The sequence below is a fragment of the Dryobates pubescens genome, chromosome 3, assembly GCF_014839835.1.
Source record: "Dryobates pubescens isolate bDryPub1 chromosome 3, bDryPub1.pri, whole genome shotgun sequence".
Classification (NCBI taxonomy): Eukaryota; Metazoa; Chordata; class Aves; order Piciformes; family Picidae; genus Dryobates; species Dryobates pubescens.
In genome coordinates, this window is record NC_071614.1 from 20,791,214 (window position 1) to 20,810,847 (window position 19,634).

Sequence of the window (19,634 nt, forward strand, 5' to 3'; positions counted from 1 at the left end):
ACTCCACCACTGCCCTGGGAAGCTTGACAACCCCATTGGGGAATTAATTATTCCCAGCGTTCAACCTAAACCTCTCCTGGCACAACTTGAGGTTGTTTCCTCTTGTCCTGTTGCTTGTTATTTGGGCAAAGAGACCAACCCCCACCTGGCTCCAACCTCCTTTCATGGAATTGTAAAGAGCCAGAAGGTCTGCTCTCAGCCTCCTCTTCTCCAGGCTGACCAACTCCAGCTCCCTCAGCAGACCTGTTCACCACACCCTTCACCAGTTTCACTGCCCTTTTCTGGACAAGCTCCAGCACCTCAATCTCCATCTTGTAGTGAGGGGCCCAAAAGTGAACCCTGGTTCTGAGGTGGAGGGGATGGGATATCTGCCACCTCTATGACATAACTGGGCCAGTGTTTCACTACCCTCAGTGTGGTGAATCCACATAAGGATTTCTTCCTTATCTGTGCTTTTTGAGGTCCCCACTACCATTCTCTTGATGTCTTACAGAGCTTCTGAAGCTCTGCAAAGCCTAGATCAGCTTTGGCTCCTTGGATCATTAGTTTCCCCCATGCACAGCTGAAGTTGAGGAAGCAGACCTGAACTGTGAGGCTGAATCTTCCAAAAATTCTCTAATTCCTTACAAATCTATTCTTCCCAAGCACAGATTTGGCAATTTACTCCTTTAAGAATTGAAACTTTTAATTCTGAGGCAGAATGCCCCACAGAACAACAGCGAGTGACAAACAGCTGATGCTCTGTTGGGGAATGGCCACTAGATTGCTCACAGACCTTCTAAGTTGTGGTGACCTGATCACCTCTTCTGCCAGGTTAGCTGGTCATTGGAGAAGGGGAAGATGCTTTATGAAGAGGCCTCGAGCACAAGCCCTATGAGGAGAAGCTGAGGGAGCTGGGATTGTATAGCCTGGAGGAGAGGAGGCTCAGGGGAGACCTTATTGCTGTCTGCAACTACCTGAAGGGAGGTTGTAGACAGGTGGGGGTTGGTCTCTTCTCCCAGGCAACCAGCACCAGAACAAGACGACACAGTCTCAAGCTGTGCCAGGGGAAGTTTAGGGTCGAGGTGAGGAAAAAATTCTTCACTGAGAGAGTTGTTGGCCATTGGAATGTGCTGCCCAGGGAGGTGGTGGAGTCACCATCCCTGGAGGTGTTCAAGCGGGGATTGGACATGGCACTTGGTGCCATGGTTTAGTAGTCATGAGGTGTTGGGTGACAGGTTGGACTTGGTGATCTTTGAGGTCTTTTCCAACCTTATTGATTCTATGATTCTATGGTATGATTCCATGAAGTGTATGTTGTACTTTGTGCAAAGGCTCAGAATTACCTGAGCTAATAATTCTGGATACACTACACAGCAGAGGGGGATTTTATGCAGGCTGAAATATGAGTTTGTTGATCCCAAGGGGCATATGCAGGATCAGAAGGCAAGCTGCCTTTTCTATTGGTACCAAGATTCTCTAATTTTGAGAGACTTTTAGGAAATCCTATTGCTAATTCAATGTATCTTGGTCTCTATCTGTGCTTGATCCTACAGCCCAGGCAGCAATCTGAGAAAGTACATGTCCATGAGAGGCAGCCTCGGGGGTCTCATGGGAAGACACACCTCCTGTGGACCTAATTGTGGAGATGTGGGGTCAGAGAGAGGCCAAGTTGTGCTCTGACTGATCTTTGAAAGCACACTGACCCTGTTTCAACACCTTGCTCTCTAGTATCTCAGAAGAAATCCCTTGGGGAGCAGGGACCACATATGCAAAGTTTCGGTGTCCCCTCTGTCTTCCTCGGACATATTTTAGTCCTCTAGGAAAAGTTTATCCTCACCTCTGTCCATCAATTACACCAGATGGAGGGATTAAGGAGGGTTCAAGTTTAAATTCCTTGTCCTTTGGGTACTTTGTAAAAACATGCAATCCTGTGAATCACAGAATCATTTAGGTTAGAAAAGATCTTTAAGATCATCAAGTCCGGCACTGTTAACCCAGCACTGCCAAGTCCACCACTTCAGGCCAACATCTCCTAATGGCACAAGGGTATAGTGTATCACAGAATGAGTTCAGGGCTGTGATCAAACCTACTTCCACACAATGCTCACACAGTTTTTGGACCATTCAGAGTGACTATCACTTGTAGAGCACTTGCCTAGAAACTTTGTTAGTGTGGTTCTCCAACAGTCTGCAAGCAGTTTAGCAGCCTGAGCAAAGGTGCATAGGACCTCCTCTCACCCAACTGCAATATTCCATGCCTAAATGGACCAGCTGAGGTTTGTCCACTCTGCAAAGGGTGTCCTCTGGGTTGCATTCTCAGGCAGCTCACATGGGTTCTTTCCAGCTCTGAGACTTAGTCATTGTGATTTTGATATCTGGGGAAGTCAGTCCTTTAAGATCATTTAGTCCAACCAATTAGCTCAGCACTGCCAAGTCCACTGCTAAATTCTGTCTGTCAACATCACATATACATGTCTTTTAAAGCCCTCTGGGGATGGTGACTCCACCACTTCCCTGAGCAGCCTGGACCAGGGCTTTGAAGGAAGAAATTATTCCTAATACCCAACCTAAATCTCCCCTGGTGCAACTTAAGGCTGTCTCCTCTTGTCCTATCACTTCTAACTTGGAGAAAAGACCAACTGCATCCATTCCAACCTCCTTCCAGGTAGTCATAGAAAGTGATATCTCCCTTCAGCTTCCTTTTCTCCAGACTAAGCAAGGCCAGTTCCCTCAGCCACTCCTCACAAGATTTGTGCCCTAGACCGTTCACCAGCTTTCTTGTCTTTCTCTGGAGATGCTCCAGTACCTCAGTGTCCTTCTTGGAGAGTGAGGGGCCCAAAATTGAACCCAGTATTTAAGGTGCAGCCTCCTCAGAGCAGAGTACAGCAGCTTCCTTAGTCCTGCTGGCCACACCATTGCTGAGCCAAGCCAGGATGCTGTTGGCCTTCTTGGCCACCTGAGCACACAGTGGCTCATATTCAGCAGGACCAATGCACCCAGCAGAGGGGTCAATCCCTTCCATAACCCTGCTTTCCAGGTGTGGAGAGGCAGACAATCTTCTAGTAAGAAACCTGCATTATCCATACCCTCTCCTCAGCACTCAGGGGAAGCTGGATGCCTGACTGCAGCTAGAGGTCTGAAGGCACTTCGAGGCCGGGCAGTGCTACGCTGGGTGTTGCAATGACTACCCTACTCTCGTGCAGCTCTCTCCCACGTCCCACCTGCACCCACACATGGCAGCTCTCCAGGCTCCCAAGCACTCCTGGAAGTCTCAGGACTCAGTTTTAGCATTGGGAAATATTTCATCTCGACAAAACAAGAGCCATGTTTCCTGTGTCTTTACACAAAAGAAATCACAGGCATGTATGGATCAACTCTATTTATCTGTACAGGATTTTGCCTTACAAGGAACAATAGAAACTTGAATCCATGGAGCTGCCCAACCACAGCAGAGTGCTTAGATATATTTTTTTTTTTGGGGGGAGGGGTTATTTAATTTTTTTTGGTTGTTTTGGAAAATGTTGTGCATATGGGAGTTCCTTAACACAGCAAGACAGCAGGCAGCTTCCTGTTATGAAAACAGTCAACAACCTGACATTCAGCAAGCTGACATTCCCCTCACCCTACGTGATAAACAGGGCTGATAAAGATCTGCCACAATAGGTACAATAGCACCCCCTCCATAAAGGAATAGGACGTGGAAGGAGCCTCAGTACACAAATATCCCAAGCCATCTCTTCCAGCTTCTTTTATACAGTAGATAATCTCATCCTGCTTTCCATATTTTCCCAACATTGATTCACTTCCCCTCAGGCAGAGGTCACTGTAGGTGCTGGGTGTTTGATACCACTTTCTTGTAGGTCTTTATAGTTCAGCGGCGACGCTCAGTTGAGATCTGAAAGCTGTTTACTGGGTTTCCCTTCCTCCTGCCATTCATGATCCCTGTGGTTCAATGCCACAGCTGCTGAGCTCATCTAGCTTGTCCCCACATTCACCTCCTAAAATGTGAATTGATTTCCAGAAGCAAAAGAGAAAATAATGGGAATATCTTCCCCCTTCCTTGAACTTGGTAATGGATGCTGGAGATGCCTTTTTACCTCCCTGATTCCCCCACGGTGGGGCTCTGATGAGGCTGCAGGAGAAATATCACATAATAATAATAATTTCCCACTAAATAATAAGTGCAGTTTGCAGGCTTTTCCCCCATCTGAAAGTGACTGCAAAATAAAAGAGGAGCAGCTCTTCTATTGCTCCTCATTTCCTCATTTTTATAAGGGCTTCAGACCATTTCCAGACCCTTCACAAACCCCTGTGAGGTTCAGTGGAGCATCCCTGGAGTTCTAGGGAGCATTAGAACATGCAGCCCTGAGAGGTTGTGGAGTTTCCTTCTGAGGAGAGATTGCAAACCCACCTGGAACATGATCCTGTGCAATATGCTCTGGGTGACTGATTTAGCAGAGGTCTCTTCGAGCCCCTACCATTCTGTGATTCTGTGATGTACCAGCTTTTCCCAATGGGATGCTCTCCCGTGTCTACATCTTACAAGAAAGCAGTAAATATTCAGATACTGCTGTGTCCTGAAAGCCATTTGGGTACCACCTAGGCAGGGGAAACAGGAAGAAGACAGCCTAGTCTTCATCTTTGAGCTCTTAAAGTAATGACAAGCTCTCCCTGGATGGCAGAAGTCTTCATGGAGAGGAGGATATGCTCAGTAGCTTGGAAAATTTTGAAGCACTCTTTGGAGGCACAGCTCAGTCCCTTTAGACCTTGACTCTGCTACTCATTCACAAAGAAGCTTCCTCTGAAGCTTCCTTTGGAACCAGCATCCCCATCCCAGCAGTGCAGCTCAAACTCTGCTCTAAGAGGAGGTGTGAAGGAGGGTGGACATTTTATCCATGAAAATTTGGCACAGGAAGATTGCCTCCCACATGCAATAGCTGACCAGAAGTAGCATTTATTATTGACTTATTGGTTTTGAAGGTCCTTTCTGCCAGGCTGAACCTCAGATGGTGGCAGGGGCACACAAGACCAGAAGCTTGGGGCTAGCCCATCAGCAACATCAAGAGTTTGTCCTAGTGCCCTGAGACAGCTGAGGACTACAGATGTGATGCACAGCCTACAACTGTCATGGGCTGTGGTGCCAGTGCCCTGCCTAGTAAGGGAAGCAAGGATCATTGTTTCCTTTGAAAAGGAGTTGAAGGACACATTTGTTCAGCAGGTAACCTGTGTGCCATGGGAACATTAAAGCACCCATGGCACTTTAGCATGAGGCCACAGCCTGGGGAGCTAGACTCTGATATCAGGGCACCTTCCTCCGATGCTCATGCTGTGCCACTTTGGCTGCACTGACAACAAAGCCCTGTTGCAGGAGTACTGCTGGGCATGTGGGCAGGCTAAGGCATGCATGGAGAAGTATGTGAGCCTCAGTGTCCCTCTGGCAGAAAGGAGCACAAAGCTCTGTGCTTGGTGGTGACAGCTGTTTTACAGGACCTAGGAATCAGAATCAATTAGGTTGGAAGAGACCTTTAAGATCAAGTCCAACTGTTAGCCCAGCACTGCTAAGTCACCCCTAAACCACGTCCCACAGCTACACCTCTACATGGCTTTTAAATCCCTACAGGGATGGGGACTTCACTATTTTCCTGGACAGCCTGTTGCAGGGCTTGACAACCCTTTTGTTTATTCTTTATCCTTTCTGGTGTAGAAATAATATTACACTGCAGTATGCCTGTCTGGTTGCAAAAGAAATGGGCTGCCCAGGGAGGTGGTGGAGTCGCCGTCCCTGGAGGTGTTCAAGGGGAGATTGGATGTGGCACTTGGTGCCATGGTCTAGTTGTGAGGTCTGTTGGAACAGGTTGGACTTGATGATCCTTGGGGTCTCTTCCAACCTTAGTTACTGTGATACTGTGATACTGTGAAACAAGAAGTTTCACTGTCATTAATATATAACTCATCGCATATAATACATGTGTATGTTATGTCATATCATATCATATCATATCATATCATATCATATCATATCATATCATATCATATCATATCATATCATATCATACCATATCTCAATTACAGTAGATTAGACTAGATTATACTAGAAACATTATATATTATAGTTTATATGCTATATATGATATAATATTTTATATATACATTTAGTTGTGAGACCCCCACCTGGAATATTCTGCCCAGCTCTGAAGCCTCCAGTGCATGAAGGACACTGAACTGCTAGAATGGATCCAGAGGAGGGCCACGAAGACGCTCAGAGTGCAGAACACCCCTCCTATGAGGACAGTTAGAGAGAGTTAGGGTTGTTGAGAGTGGAAAAGAAAGGGCTCCATGGAGACCTCAGAGCAGCCTCTTTCAGTACTTGAAGGATACCTATAGGAAACATGGGGACAGACTTTTTAGCAGGGCCAAAATCATGTCAAGAAGTGCTCAAACAATTTAGCAGCGCAGATGAAGGAATTCCTGTCTGGAGTAATTTACTGGTATGATGCAGCCCTTGAGCCCTCAGTGACCTCATCTGGTCACAGTTTCTGATTTATGCTGCTGTTAATTACTATGATTGACTGCTTCCGCCGCAGTAGCAACAAGAAGCCTCAGGCTGAAGATGAACTACTTGTGCTGGTTGCTGCTCAAAAGCAGAGCAGGCCATCTCCTCTGTTAAAAGGGGCTCCCAATCAAACTGTAACTTGTGAAAAGGAGAACCAGCATTCAGAAGGGCAGGGGGAAACGTCAGCAATGACAAGCCACACTCAGAGCTGTGACCTCCTGGTGGTGTGGAGACATGGGGATGGACAACATTTGAAGCCAAGGAGAAGGCTTTTAAGGACAGATCAGAAGAACAGGAAAAGGCCCAAGAAGGTCCTTGCATTCATGGAGAACCCATTGCTGCCCTGTAGGCATCCATCCCAGTGCAGAAGGGTGTAAAACCTTCTCAGGTTATTCAGGGATCAGGTCATATCCACCCTGGTGGAAGAAGGATGTAGAAGGGTGTAAAACCTTCCCAGGCTACTCAGGGAGCAAGTCGTATACAGGTGCAAAATGACCCACTAAAGCAAACAGGCTGGTACACAAGTGGCTCATGTGTTACCCTTGAGTTGTTTGCAAGTCCTTCAGCTTCTATATACTTTGTGCCTGGAAGGTGTTAAGCCAAGCAGCTGTGTTTGAGAAGCAAACTCCTCAATGCTTCCTGGGTACCTCATCACTGGCTCAAACGGTCTCAGGATCAGCCCCCAAAGCTGCTCTTTACACAGCCTTGTACAGCTGAAGGGCATTTCCCCTCTGCTTATGCTGCATAGCAACAGCACATTAGACATGGAAAAGTGGCCATCAGCTCCTCCATGCACCAGAATGCTCAATGCATCATTGGCAGGAGACCTCCTAACACTTTTCTGGTTTTAGGAGGAACCACATGAATAATTCCCATTTGTTCCCTGGAGCTCAGCTCCACCAAGAGCCTTACTCACCTCCTCTGCTCCTCATTCCTTGAAGAGGCTCTTTTTTTAGTTGTTTTTGGGTTGTTGTTGTGAACACCAAACAGGCAGGATTTGCCCTTGTGCCCCATCCAAGAAACAAGAGAGAAAAATAACCCTGAACAATTGCGAAGCTTTCATTTGAGAAATTAATTCGCGAGGGAGCCAAGTTAAAAATAAAGCTCTTTGGCCAGCAGCTTTATAAACTCCAGCTATATTCTCTGGAATATAATTCATAAGCACAATATGTTTTTTTGTTGTGAATGAGTGTGAACTACCAGAAAAGGAAAGAGGAAACCCCTAATGTAGTCCTGAATAGACCTGTGAAAAAGGATAATAAAACTTGTCCTGGATTTCCTTTAGCAGCAGGTGCTTCCTTTGGAGGTTCTATTCATTCAGACTTTGGACAGAGACACTTTGCCAAATTTCTTTTTCTTTTCTTATGTTTTTTATTCCTCCTCCCCACCCCCCCCAAATTATTATTATTGTTTTTGTAAACCCAGAGTTCAGTTGATCTGAGTGAAGGTGAATTTGTCTCCTTGACCACTGTCTTGCTCACTGGTTAGGCCACACCTTGAGTCCTGTGTCCAGTTCTGGGCCCCTCAGTTTAGGAAAGATGTTGAGTTGCTGGAAGGTGTCCAGAGAAGGGCAACAAAGTTGGGGAGGGGTTTGGAGCACAGCCCTGTGAGGAGAGGCTGAGGGAGCTGGGGTTGCTTAGCCTGGAGAAGAGGAGGCTCAGGGGAGACCTTCTTGCTGTCTCCAACTCCCTGAAGGGAGGTTGTAGCCAAGTGGGGGTTGGTGTCTTCTCCCAGGCAACCAGCACCAGAACAAGAGGACACAGTCTCAAGCTGCACCAGGGAAGGTTTAGGCTGGATGTTAGGAAGGAGTTCTTCCCAGAAAGAGAGATTTGCCATTGGAAGTGATGGGGTCACCATCACTGGAGGTGTTTAAGAAGAGACTGGATGAGGTACTTGGTGCCATGGTTTAGTTGATTAGATGGTGTTGGGTGATAGGTTGGACTCGACGATCTCAAAGGTCTTTTCCAACCTGGTCTATTCCATTCCATCCCATTCCATTCCATTCCATTCCATTCCATTCCATTCCATTCCATTCCATTCCATTCCATTCTATTCTATTCTATTCTCCTAATCCCACAAGGTCAACAGCAAAGCTTCCAGATCTGACAGGTAGAAAGGTGCTGCCACACCACTCAGGTCAATGAGTTTCCTCAAGCATTCAAGGCTTGAAGGCTCTAAATTTTCATTTTAAATAAAGCACTCATCCTTCCTGGTGAGCTGCTGCTAAGACATCCACTCCTCTTTATCCCCAAATCTTTAGCAACACAGTAGCTGTGGCTGGAGGAGTACAGCTGCTCAGCCTCACCAGGCAGGGCTCACCAAGCAGGTAACATGAAGCACTGATTGATGCCCAAGAGCTGTTAGCCAGAGAAATCAATTGCTGCATGTCCCTTACTGCAAAGGTCTGCACTGTCCAGACGGTCACAGAGACCTTTCAGCTCTCAAGAGTTCCCCAGATGACACCAGGAGAAGCCAACAAAGCCTTACCTTCCCTCCCAAGCCCTTTCCCCATCCAAAGACAGCACTGTCCAACTCTACCCATTCTCCCCATTCCCATCCCTACATCTTATTCCAGGACACAGCTGGAATGTGTTACAGTATGGGGCCAGTGTTTTTCAGTGGTACCCAGTGACAGGACAAGGGACAGCAGGCATACAGTAGAACAGAGAAGGGTCCACCTAAGCATAAGCCAAAAAAATCTTTATTTTGAGGGTGACAGAGCATTTGGAACAGGCTGCCCAGAGAGGCTGTGGTGTCTCCTTCTACAGGGAGATTTCAAACATCCTGTGCAATCTGCTCTTGGTGAACAGGCTTTAGCAGAAGAATTGGACTCAATGATCCCCAGAGGTCTCTTCCAGTGCCCACCATTCTGTGATTAGTTCCCTATGGTCCACATCTCCCATCTCCTACGCTGGTTCCTCTAACCCCTTGTTATTCCAGCATCATTCATGCACTACACTCATCTCCTGTCCTTTCCACTCAGATCACTTCTGCCTTTCTTAGAAGACCTCTCTGTCATCCACTGCCTCAAGTTCAAATTTATCATCCATGCCTTCAGAGCCCTGCATGATGCTGCCCCTTTCCTGCTCATTCTTCCTTCTTCCTTCCTTACATACAAGTGGCAAATGCCCTCTCTGAGCACAGAGCTGCTGACAACGTCAGTTCTGAGGGAAAGAGGTGACAAGTCTAGGAAACAACCACCAGCCTCTGCAGGCCTCTCGTGCACAATTTGGACAGTGGTGTTGGCTTGGGTAACAGATTAGCAAAAAAAAAAAGACCACAACCAAATTATGTTTATTTGTCCCATTGTTCCCAGGAATTACTAAACACGCAGCACGGAACGAAGCGAATCCCTGGGCAAATGGAGTCACTGACAGGTGTTCAATGCCATTGTTACCAGCACTGGGAGAAACCTGTGCCAGATTCAGAACATTAATTATAGGGATAGGCAGTTGGATGAGCTGTTTGTGTTTGCTTCAGTAGGACTGAGTTGAAGCAGGCAATAAGAGTCGCTGCCCAGGGAGGTGGTGGAGTCACCGTCCCTGGAGGTGTTCAAGAGGGGATTGGACGTGGCACTTGGTACCATGGTTTAGTAGTCATGAGGAGTTGGGTGACAGGTTGGACTTGATGTTCTTTGAGGTCTTTTCCAGTCTTCTAGATTATGTGATTCTATGATGGGACAAAGCAGCTACTGAAAAAAAAATAGATATTTGCTGAAGATGCCTACTTTAGGTGGGTTTTGCAGTGTTCTTTCTGCCTGTTAACATGGATAGGAAGATCTGTGCTGGTGCTGGTCTCTTCTCCCAGGGTTGAAACTAGATGATCCTTGTGGTCCCTTCCAACCCTGACTGATTATATGATTCTATGATTCTATAGAACAAGAGAAAACACTCTCAAACTGCAACTGGGCAGGTTTAGGCTGGCCATTAGGAAACATTTTTTCACAGCCAGAGTGGTCAGGCATTGGAATGTGCTGCCCAGGGAGGTGGTGGAGTCACCAAGCCTGGATGTGTTTAAGGGTCATTTGGATGTGGTGCTTAGGGATATAGTTTAGGGGTGAACCTTGTAGAGTTATTGGTTGGACTTGGTGATCCTGAAGGTCTTTCCCAACCTGAATGTTTCTGTGATTCTGTGATATTGGGCTCGATCCAGCCTCCTCACTTCATCACAACAGTCCTCACCTTCCCAGACCATACATCTCCCTTGAAACATTCTTTTCCATCCCTCTACCAGCAGCTGTCCTCAGAGCAGCATCCAAAACCTATTTGCTGCCATCACCTTATCCTGTACCTGAACATCCTAAAAAAGGTACTCAAGCCTCTTGTGAAGCAAAGTTGGTGACAGGTAATGTTGCAGGACAACCCAATCCTGCAGGACCTCCAAAACCAACAGCCTTCACTTACCATGGGCTGCTAAAGGCCATTTCTTCATTAAAAAGAAATTAGTGATTTCAGGTTATTTAATCTTTTCCCAGGGTTTAGCAAAGTTTTTTTTCCTACAGCCCAAGCTGGTTACAGATAGGATTTCACACAATGATATTTCAATCACTTCCTCTGGGAGACTCTTTCCAACAATGTGGATTTCTTGGCTGAAGAAGGATTCCCAGGGACTGAGCTGAAGTTTTCCTTCACCCTTGAAATGCATCCCTTCAAACAGTTTCAAACCAGGAACTTCCCTCCCTTCTCATTGAGCCATTGAGGAGCTACAGCATTCTCCAGGGGCAGGTGTCCAAGGCAGTGAATAAAATCTGGGCTGCAAATCTTGAAAACTCAGACCTAGAGTGATCCTATTACAGTTCAAAGAAGGCCACTGGGGAAAGAAAAGGTAGCATGTTTTGTCCTGTTCATCTTTTGCCAGCTCAGGGGCTATTCTTTTAGTACTGCTAGAGGGAGACCAGGAAAATCCTGGTGACACACAGCAGAATTGCTCCTTTGCCTGGGTTTTCTGTATATGCATCTCAGATGGTTTGCTAAGCTTGTACAAGAAGCCTTCTGCTAATCACTTTTTTAGTGTTAGGTATGACAAAACTTTATTGGGTTCAACATCAAGAAAGTGGTGCTGTTGGAATTATAGAATAGCCTGGGTTGAAAGGGACCTTTAAAGGTCATCTAGTCCAACACCTTTGGGCTCCATTTGGATGAAACCTCCACCTAGAGGGCTGTGCCCAGCTCTGGAGTCCTCAGCACAGGAATGATATGGACCTGCTGGAGTGGATCCAGAGGAGGCCACAATGATGATCAGAGTGCTGGAACCCCTCTGCTGTGAGGAGAGGCTGAAAGAGTGGGGATTGTTCAGCCTGGAGAAGAGAAGGTTCAAGGGAGACCTTATAATGTCTTTTCAGTTTCATTTGGGGACAAATTTTTTTAGCAGGACCTATTGCGACAGGTCAAGGGGTGATGGGTTTAAACTAAAAGAGGTGAATTTCAGGCTAGATAGAAGGCATACATTTTTTACATTGAGGATGATGAGACAGTAGCACAGGCTGTCCAGAGATGGTAGATGCCCCATTCCTAAAACCACTCCAGGTCAAGCTGGACAGGGCTCTGAGCAACCTGCTCTAATTGAAGATGTCCCTGGTGACTGCAGTGAACCTGGCCTAGATGACCTTGAGTACACCTTGAGTACTGTGTCCAGTTCTGGGCCCCTCAATTTAAGAAGGACTTTGAGACTCTTGAATGTGTCCAGAAGAGGGCAACGAGGCTGGGGAGAGGCCTCAAGCACAGCCCTGTGAGGAGAGGCTGAGGGAGCTAGGGTTGCTTAGCCTGGAGAAGAGGAGGCTCAAAGGGAGACCTTATTGCTGTCTACAGCTACGTGAAGGGAGGTTGTAGGCAGGAAGGGGGTTGGTCTCTTCTCCCAGGCAACCTGTGACAGAACAAGAGGACACAGTCTCAAACTGTACCAGGGGAAGTTTAGGCTCAAGGTGAGAAGAAAGTTCTTCACAGAGAGAGTTGTTGGCCATTGGAATGTGGTGCCCAGGGAGGTGGTGGAGTCACCATCCCTGGACGTGTTCAAAAGGGGATTGGACGTGGCACTTGGTGCCATGGTTTAGTAGTCATGAGGTGTTGGGTGACAGGTTGGACTTGGTGATCTTTGAGGTCTTTTCCAACCTTATTGATTCTATGATTCTATGCCCTTCAAAGGTCCCTTCCAACCCACAGTGCTCTATGATTCATCTCCCCTGGTGCAGGCAGAGGTTCATGAATTCCTCTGAACCCCATCCTAGGCTTGATTCTACTGCATAGCTCCTTTGCACAACCCATGCCCCTCCAGTTGTGCATGCACAAGCACACACACAGACAGACCCATTTTTCCCTTAACCACACAGCAGCAAAAACCTGTGAACAGAAAGCTGACCACAAGCTTTTAGGATCTGCTTCTCGCGGGCTAAGGAAGGGCTTGCTAATCCCTTTCTTGTTGGATTCGGTTTATTTTGCTTTTTACTCTCTCTCTGTCTCTCTCTCTCTGGAGCTCCTGATGATAGAGTGCTGCTGTCTGCATGAGAACGTGGGGCTGTCCCTGCAGATGTTGCCCAGGGCAGGCGAGGTTCCCACAGCGAGTAGGAAGTGGGGCCTCACGGAGCCGGGACAGGGCTGGCGGAAGTGGCAGCAGGGCTGGCCGGCCCTGGCCGCTGCTCCGGGGATGATGGGGGACAAGAAGTGAAGGGGGAGGGGGGGTGTCCCGGTGCAGGGGGGGACATCTATTCTTAGAGGAAAAAAAGGGGGGCTCTGGTAAGGGGGGGGGGGTATTGTAAGACTTTGTTTATACCCCAAGCTGAATGAATCAAATGACCTTGTTTATTGTCGGTCTCCTGAATGGACCGCAGAGGGAGAGGGAGGAGGGCTGCTGAGGGGGGGCTTTTATTATTGTTAATTCTGCCATTCACAACTTCTGCTCCTTTTTTTTTTTTTTTCTTCCCACCACACATTGTTGCCAAGATAAAAGAATCAAAGGTGAAACTCTATTCCTTCCTTTCTCCATCTCTGCGATGTTCTTCAAATCCTCAGACCAGGCTGCTGTTGGTTTGACAGTGCCAAACCACGGAGCCAAGATGCAGACTCCAGGTCTTGCCAGACTCATTTTCCATGGCAGGACAAGACAGAGAAGACAACCCCCCTGGGGCTCAGAGGGTATCTCTCCAGGGAGGACACAAGGACACAAACCAGCCTTTTACCATCAGCACTGAACAGGCTTCTCTTTGCCCCTGAATTGAGGCAGCAGCATGGCCACAGATAGTAGGCTGAACACGAGCCAGCAGTGTGCGCCCAGGTGGCCAAGAAGGCCAATGGCATCCTGGCCTGCATCAGGAATAGTGTGGCCAGCAGTAGCAGGGAGGTCATCCTGCCATGTACTCAGCACTGATTAGGTCACACCTTGAGTCCTGTGTCCAGTTCTGGGACCCTCAGTTTAGGAAAGATGTTGACTTGATGGAAGGTGTCCAGAGGAGAGCAAGAAAGCAGGGGAGGGGTTTGGAGCACAGCCCTGTGAGGAGAGGCTGAGGGAGCTGGGGTTACCCTGGAGAAGAGTAGGCTCAGAGGAGACCTTCTTGCTCTCTACAACTACCTGAAGGGAGGTTGTAGCCAGGTGGTCTCTTCTCCCAGGCAACCTGTGACAGATCAAGAGGACACAGTCTCAAGCTGTGCCAGGGGAGGTTTAGGCTGGAGGTGAGGACAAAGGTCTTCACAGAAAGAGTAATTGGCCATTGGAATGTGTTGCCCAGGGAGCTGGTGGAGTCACCATCACTGGAGGTGTTCAGGAAGAGACTGGATGGGGTGCTTGGTGCCATGGTTTAGTTGATTAGAAGGTGATAGGCTGGACTTGATGATCTCAAAGTTCTTTTCCAACCTGGTTAATTCTATTCTATTCTATTCTATTCTATTCTATTCTATTCTATTCTATTCTATTCTATTCTATTCTATTCTATTCCATTCCATTCCATTCCATTCCATTCCATTCCATTCCATTCCATTCTATTCTCACACATGGGGCCATCATTCTCAGGAAGTAACAGCATCCAGGCAAAGATCACTCACATGCTTGCAGTTTAGGGATGCCAAACTGAAGGCCCCTTCAGAGGACCTGGCTTTTCCACTGAACATCTGGTCTTTACATGATCTGCACAGAAGTATTCCAAGGGTAAGGCCTTATTATGGTTTGTTTCACCTTTTATTAGGCCACTGATGATCTCCATTGCTGCCTTATGACTTCTAAGCCAAGTATGGTGGAATTGTGATGTTAATGACAGCATGTTCAGTTTTGGATCCCTGAGTTCAGTTTTTAGCCTCTCACTACAAGAAGGACAATGAGGTCTTGGATCATGTCCAGAGAAGGGTAATGAAGCTGATGAATGGACTAGAACACAAGTCCTGTGAGGAGCTGTTGAGGGAACTAGGCTTGTCTAGTCTGAAGAAAAGGAGGCTCAGGGGAGACCTTCTCTCTCTCAACAACTACCTGAAAAGAGGTAATAACCAGATGAGGTTTGTTTTTTTCCCCCAAGTAACAAGCAATAGGACAAGAGGAAATGGCCTCATTTTGCATCAGGGAGAAGTTTAGGTTGAGTATTAGGAGAAATTTCTTTCCCAAAAGTGTTATCAAGCCCTGGAACAAGCTGTCCAGGGAGGCAGTGTGTATTTGCCATCCCTGGAGAGAGTTGCAGATGTGGTGCTGAGGCACGTGGTTTAGTGGTGGGCTTGGCAGTGCTAGGTGAACAGTTGCACTTGAGGATCTTAAAGGTGTCTTCCAACCACAATGATTCCGTGATTCTATGTAAAGGTACCTTTGGTGTGAACATCACTGAGCTGTAACAACCCTCACAGAGAATGACAGGGGATTACACTGGTTTTGAAATGACAGCTTCCCTTTTTTGTCACCCTTTACATGCTCCAGGATGGAGGACTGATTGTACTCATGGGATATGCCTTCTATCCCTTTGTCTCATTTCTCTTTCCCTTCAGCTCAAGGTGCTTTGATACCTTCACGATCAAGTTTTCATTTGTTAATGAATTTGGAATTTCATTAGCACAATATCACAGAATCACAGCATGTTAAGGGTTGGAAGGGCCCTTCAAAGATCATCCAGTCCAACCCCCCCTGCCAGAGCAGGATCACCAAGAGGAACACATCCAGGCAGGTTTTGAATATCTCCAGAGAGGAAGACTTCACAACCCTCCTGGGCAGCCTGTTCCAGTGTTCTGTCACCCACACAGGCTCACAGGATGTTAGGGGTTGGAAGGGACCTCCAACCATCATCGAGTCCAACCCCCCTGACAGAGCAGGACCATAGAATCTAGCACAGGTCACACAGGAACACATCCAGATGGGGCTTGAAAGTCTCCAGAGAAGGAGACTCCACAACCTCTCTGGGCAGCCTCTTCCAGAGCTCTGTGACCCTCACAGTGAAGAAGTTCCTCCTCGTGTTGAGGTGGAACCTCCTGTGCTGGAGTTCAGATCCATTGCCCCTTGTCCTATCACAGGGTGCAAGTGAGCAGAGCCTGTCCCCTGCCTCTTGACCCCCAGCCCTCAGATATTTACAAACATTTATTAAATCCCCTCTCAGTCTTCTCTTCTCCAGGCTAAACAGCCCCAGGTCTCTCAATCTCTCCTCAAAGGGCAGTGCTGCAGTCCTTTCTTCATCCTGGTAGCTCTCCATTGAACTCTCTCCAGCAGATTCCTGTCCCTTTTAAACTGGGGAGCCCAAAATTGGATGCAATATTCCAGGTGAGGTCTCATTAGGGCAGAGTAGAGGGGGAGAAGAACCTCCCTCAGTCTGCTGGATACACTCCTCTTAATGCACCCCAGGATCCCATTGGCCCTCTTAGCCTCTAACTACAGACATCTCATGCTACATGAGATGACCAGGCCTGTGCCATCTGACCCCCCAGTTGCTAGCCCAGAAGACATCTCCCACATCATACCTGCCAGAGGCTGCAGATGTCTCAGATGTTACAGGACATCCACATGGCACACTACATGACTGCATGTGGGCCACTGTGTCAAACACCTCATATCTTTGGCATAGACATCTACACCTGAGGGAGGTGTTTAGCCTCCCTTGAACATCAGTAGAAACCCATCCATCACAGTCAGTGAAGTGAGTCACCAGACTAAATGTAGGCTTCTGATTTAGGATAAGGTAAATCACCAGCTCTACCATTTACTAGGGCTTTGAAGGAAATAGTAGGAACATAAAGATCAGATATAAACCCATGTGCCTAAAGCATCTTAAGGAGGAAAAAATGAGCTACACTTAGCAGCATCACAACTAGTATTGGACTGCAGCCCTTTTCTGTCTCCTCCAGTGAGCAGGGGAAGTTTAGGCTTGAGGTGAGGAGAAAGTTCTTCCCAGAGAGAGTCATTAGCCATTGGAATGTGCTGGCCAGGGAGGTGGTGGAGTCACCATCCCTGGAGGTGTTCAAGAGGGGATTGGACGTGACACTTGGTGCCATGGTTTAGTCATGAGGTCTGTGGTGAGGGGTTGGACTTGATGATCTTTGAGGTCTTTTCCAACCTTGGTGATTCTGTGATACCTTCTGGTAGGGAGTATGTGAATCCATGAGAGCCCAAAGGGCTCTCTTAGACCCTAAGGGTTGTAACACCCCAGACTGCCAACACAGCATCCATCTTGGGAAATGCACTTTTCCTATGACAAGTCTGTGGCAGTTTTAGGCTGTGCCTGGATATCTTCCACAGACAGAATAGGAAAGTGGTAGAATGTAAATAAGTTACCATTGAATGGGAAAGGAAAATAGTGGTAAAGTCTAAATAGCCCCCTTGGGCTGATTGCTAACATAAAGAGATGCTCCAAGTGAAAGGAACAAATCACCCATCTCTCTCCACAGGTAACAAAAACAACTAAGTGGCCACTTCAAGCTAGATACTAAACTCGTAGTTAGACAAACAACTGTTAATTAGAATTAGAATTAGAATTAGAATTAGAATTAGAATTAACCAGGTTGGGAAAGTCCTTTGAGATCATCGAGTCCCACCTATCACCCAAACCAGTTTCTTTCCTGATAGATACCTAAGCTGGACTGTGCAAACTACTCTGTGATGTCCCTACCACCTCCCTGTCTCTGCACCATCCAGATGCTCTAATATTTAGGCACTTCTTTCACCCTCACTTCACCAAAACTTACACTAACTGACTGACCACCAAAAAGCCCTTGGACCTGTCTGGCTAAGAGGAAAGACAGCTGCAGCACAGCACAAGGTTTGCAGTATGAGAAGCACAAAGCAAGTTCGATGTGGCTTCGTGCTGGAGGATGCCACACTATGCTATGAGATCTTCCAGGCTTGAATACAGCTAAGCATTTATGAATCCATCCATGATACAAAAACTTGGGATTGTGACATCCTGTGCAGAGATTAAAAAACAACCAGCACAGACACACACACACATAAAAAACCCCAAACCACACAAATAAGTAAATCCCTATCCCAAAAGAGGGAGTTTGTGCCATCTAGAGGTCAGGATTGTCAATTGCAATCACGACTGGAAAAGGTAAGCCAGCGTTTCACCTCTCTTAGGTACATGCATGTAAGTAGACAGGTATATAGCTATGCACATGCACTTCTTCCTAAATAATCTCTGAGAGGGAAAAAGAGGAGCAATTCCCTTTTCTCTGTGGATTTGCAGTAAGAATTTTCATTTCATTTCTATTTGATTTTGCTGCAACGTCTCAGCACTGTTTGTATTACAAAGGTGCTGGATAAAGCACATGAGAAATCCAAGTTTAGTTTGCACCCACAATCAATGTGACCAGAAGGTCGAGAGAGGTGATTTTGCCCCTTTATTTGATCTGATGAGACCTCATTTGCAGTGTTGTGTCCAGCTCTGGAATTTTCAGCACAGGAAAGATGTGGGACCTTTTGGAAGGGGTCCAGAGGAGAGCCAGGAAACTATGGGAGGGCTGGAATACCTCTGCTGTGAGGACAAGCTGAGAGAGTATGGATTCTTCAGCCCAGAGAAGAGAAGGTTACAGAGCTTACTGTGGCCTTTCAGTGCTCAAAGTGGGGCTAAAAGAAAGATAGGGACAGACTTTTTAGGAGGGCCTGTTGTGACAGGACAAGGGGTAATGGGACTACACTAAAAGAGGGGAGATTCAGACTAGAGAGAAGGAAGAAATTTTGAATGATGAGGGTAATGAGATGCTGGCCCAAGTTTCCCAGAGAGGTGGTAGCTGCCTTATCCCTGGAAACATTCTAGGTCATATTGGACATGGCTCAGAGCAACCTGATCTGGTTGAAGATGACTCTGCTCAGTGCAGGAAGGTTGGACTAGATGCTCTCAAGAGGAGGACAAGATGTCTCAAGCTGCACCAGGGGAGGTTTAGGCTGGATGCTAGGAAGAAGCTCTTCATAGAAAGAGTGATTGGCTATTGGAATGTGCTGTCTGGGGGGGGTGGTGGAGTCACCATCACTGGAGGTGTTTAGGAATAGACTGGCTGGGGTGCTTGGTGCCATGGTTTAGTTGATTAGATGGTGTTGGGTGATAGGTTGGACTCGATGATCTCAAAGGTCTTTTCCAACCTGGTTAATTCCATTCTATCCTATCCTATCCTATCCTATCCTATCCTATCCTATCCTATCCTATCCTATCCTATCCTATTCTATTTAAACATCCCTTTGAACTAAACCCACTCTAAATTCTGTGAATCTCTGTCTTTTCTCCTCCTTCACTAGTACAGTTGTTTTGGGATCTTCCAAATTTCTTTTGCATTTATATCAGAAATATGTCTCTCTCTTACCCTTTTATCCTTGAAAGTGGTCATTTCTATGAAGCAGAACAGCTCCCCTAGAGACTCCCACCACCAACCAGCCCATACACTGGTGCTGCGTATCACACCTAGGGTGGAAGGGAAAGAAAAGCTGCAATGTTCTTCCCACCGGACTGCAATAGGTAAAAAGGAAGGGTTGGAAGGCTTGAATCCTGCTTTTCAGCACTGTTCTTGGCAGATCTGGGTTGGGCTTTTTAAATGTAAAAGCCTTAGTTTAATCACAAAGCACAACAGGAAAAAATCCTCAGGCTTTCCAACACGCTCCCAAGACGGGATGCCCCTTTTCCACCCGTTTCTAATTGGGATTTCTCCTGCTGAAATCATCA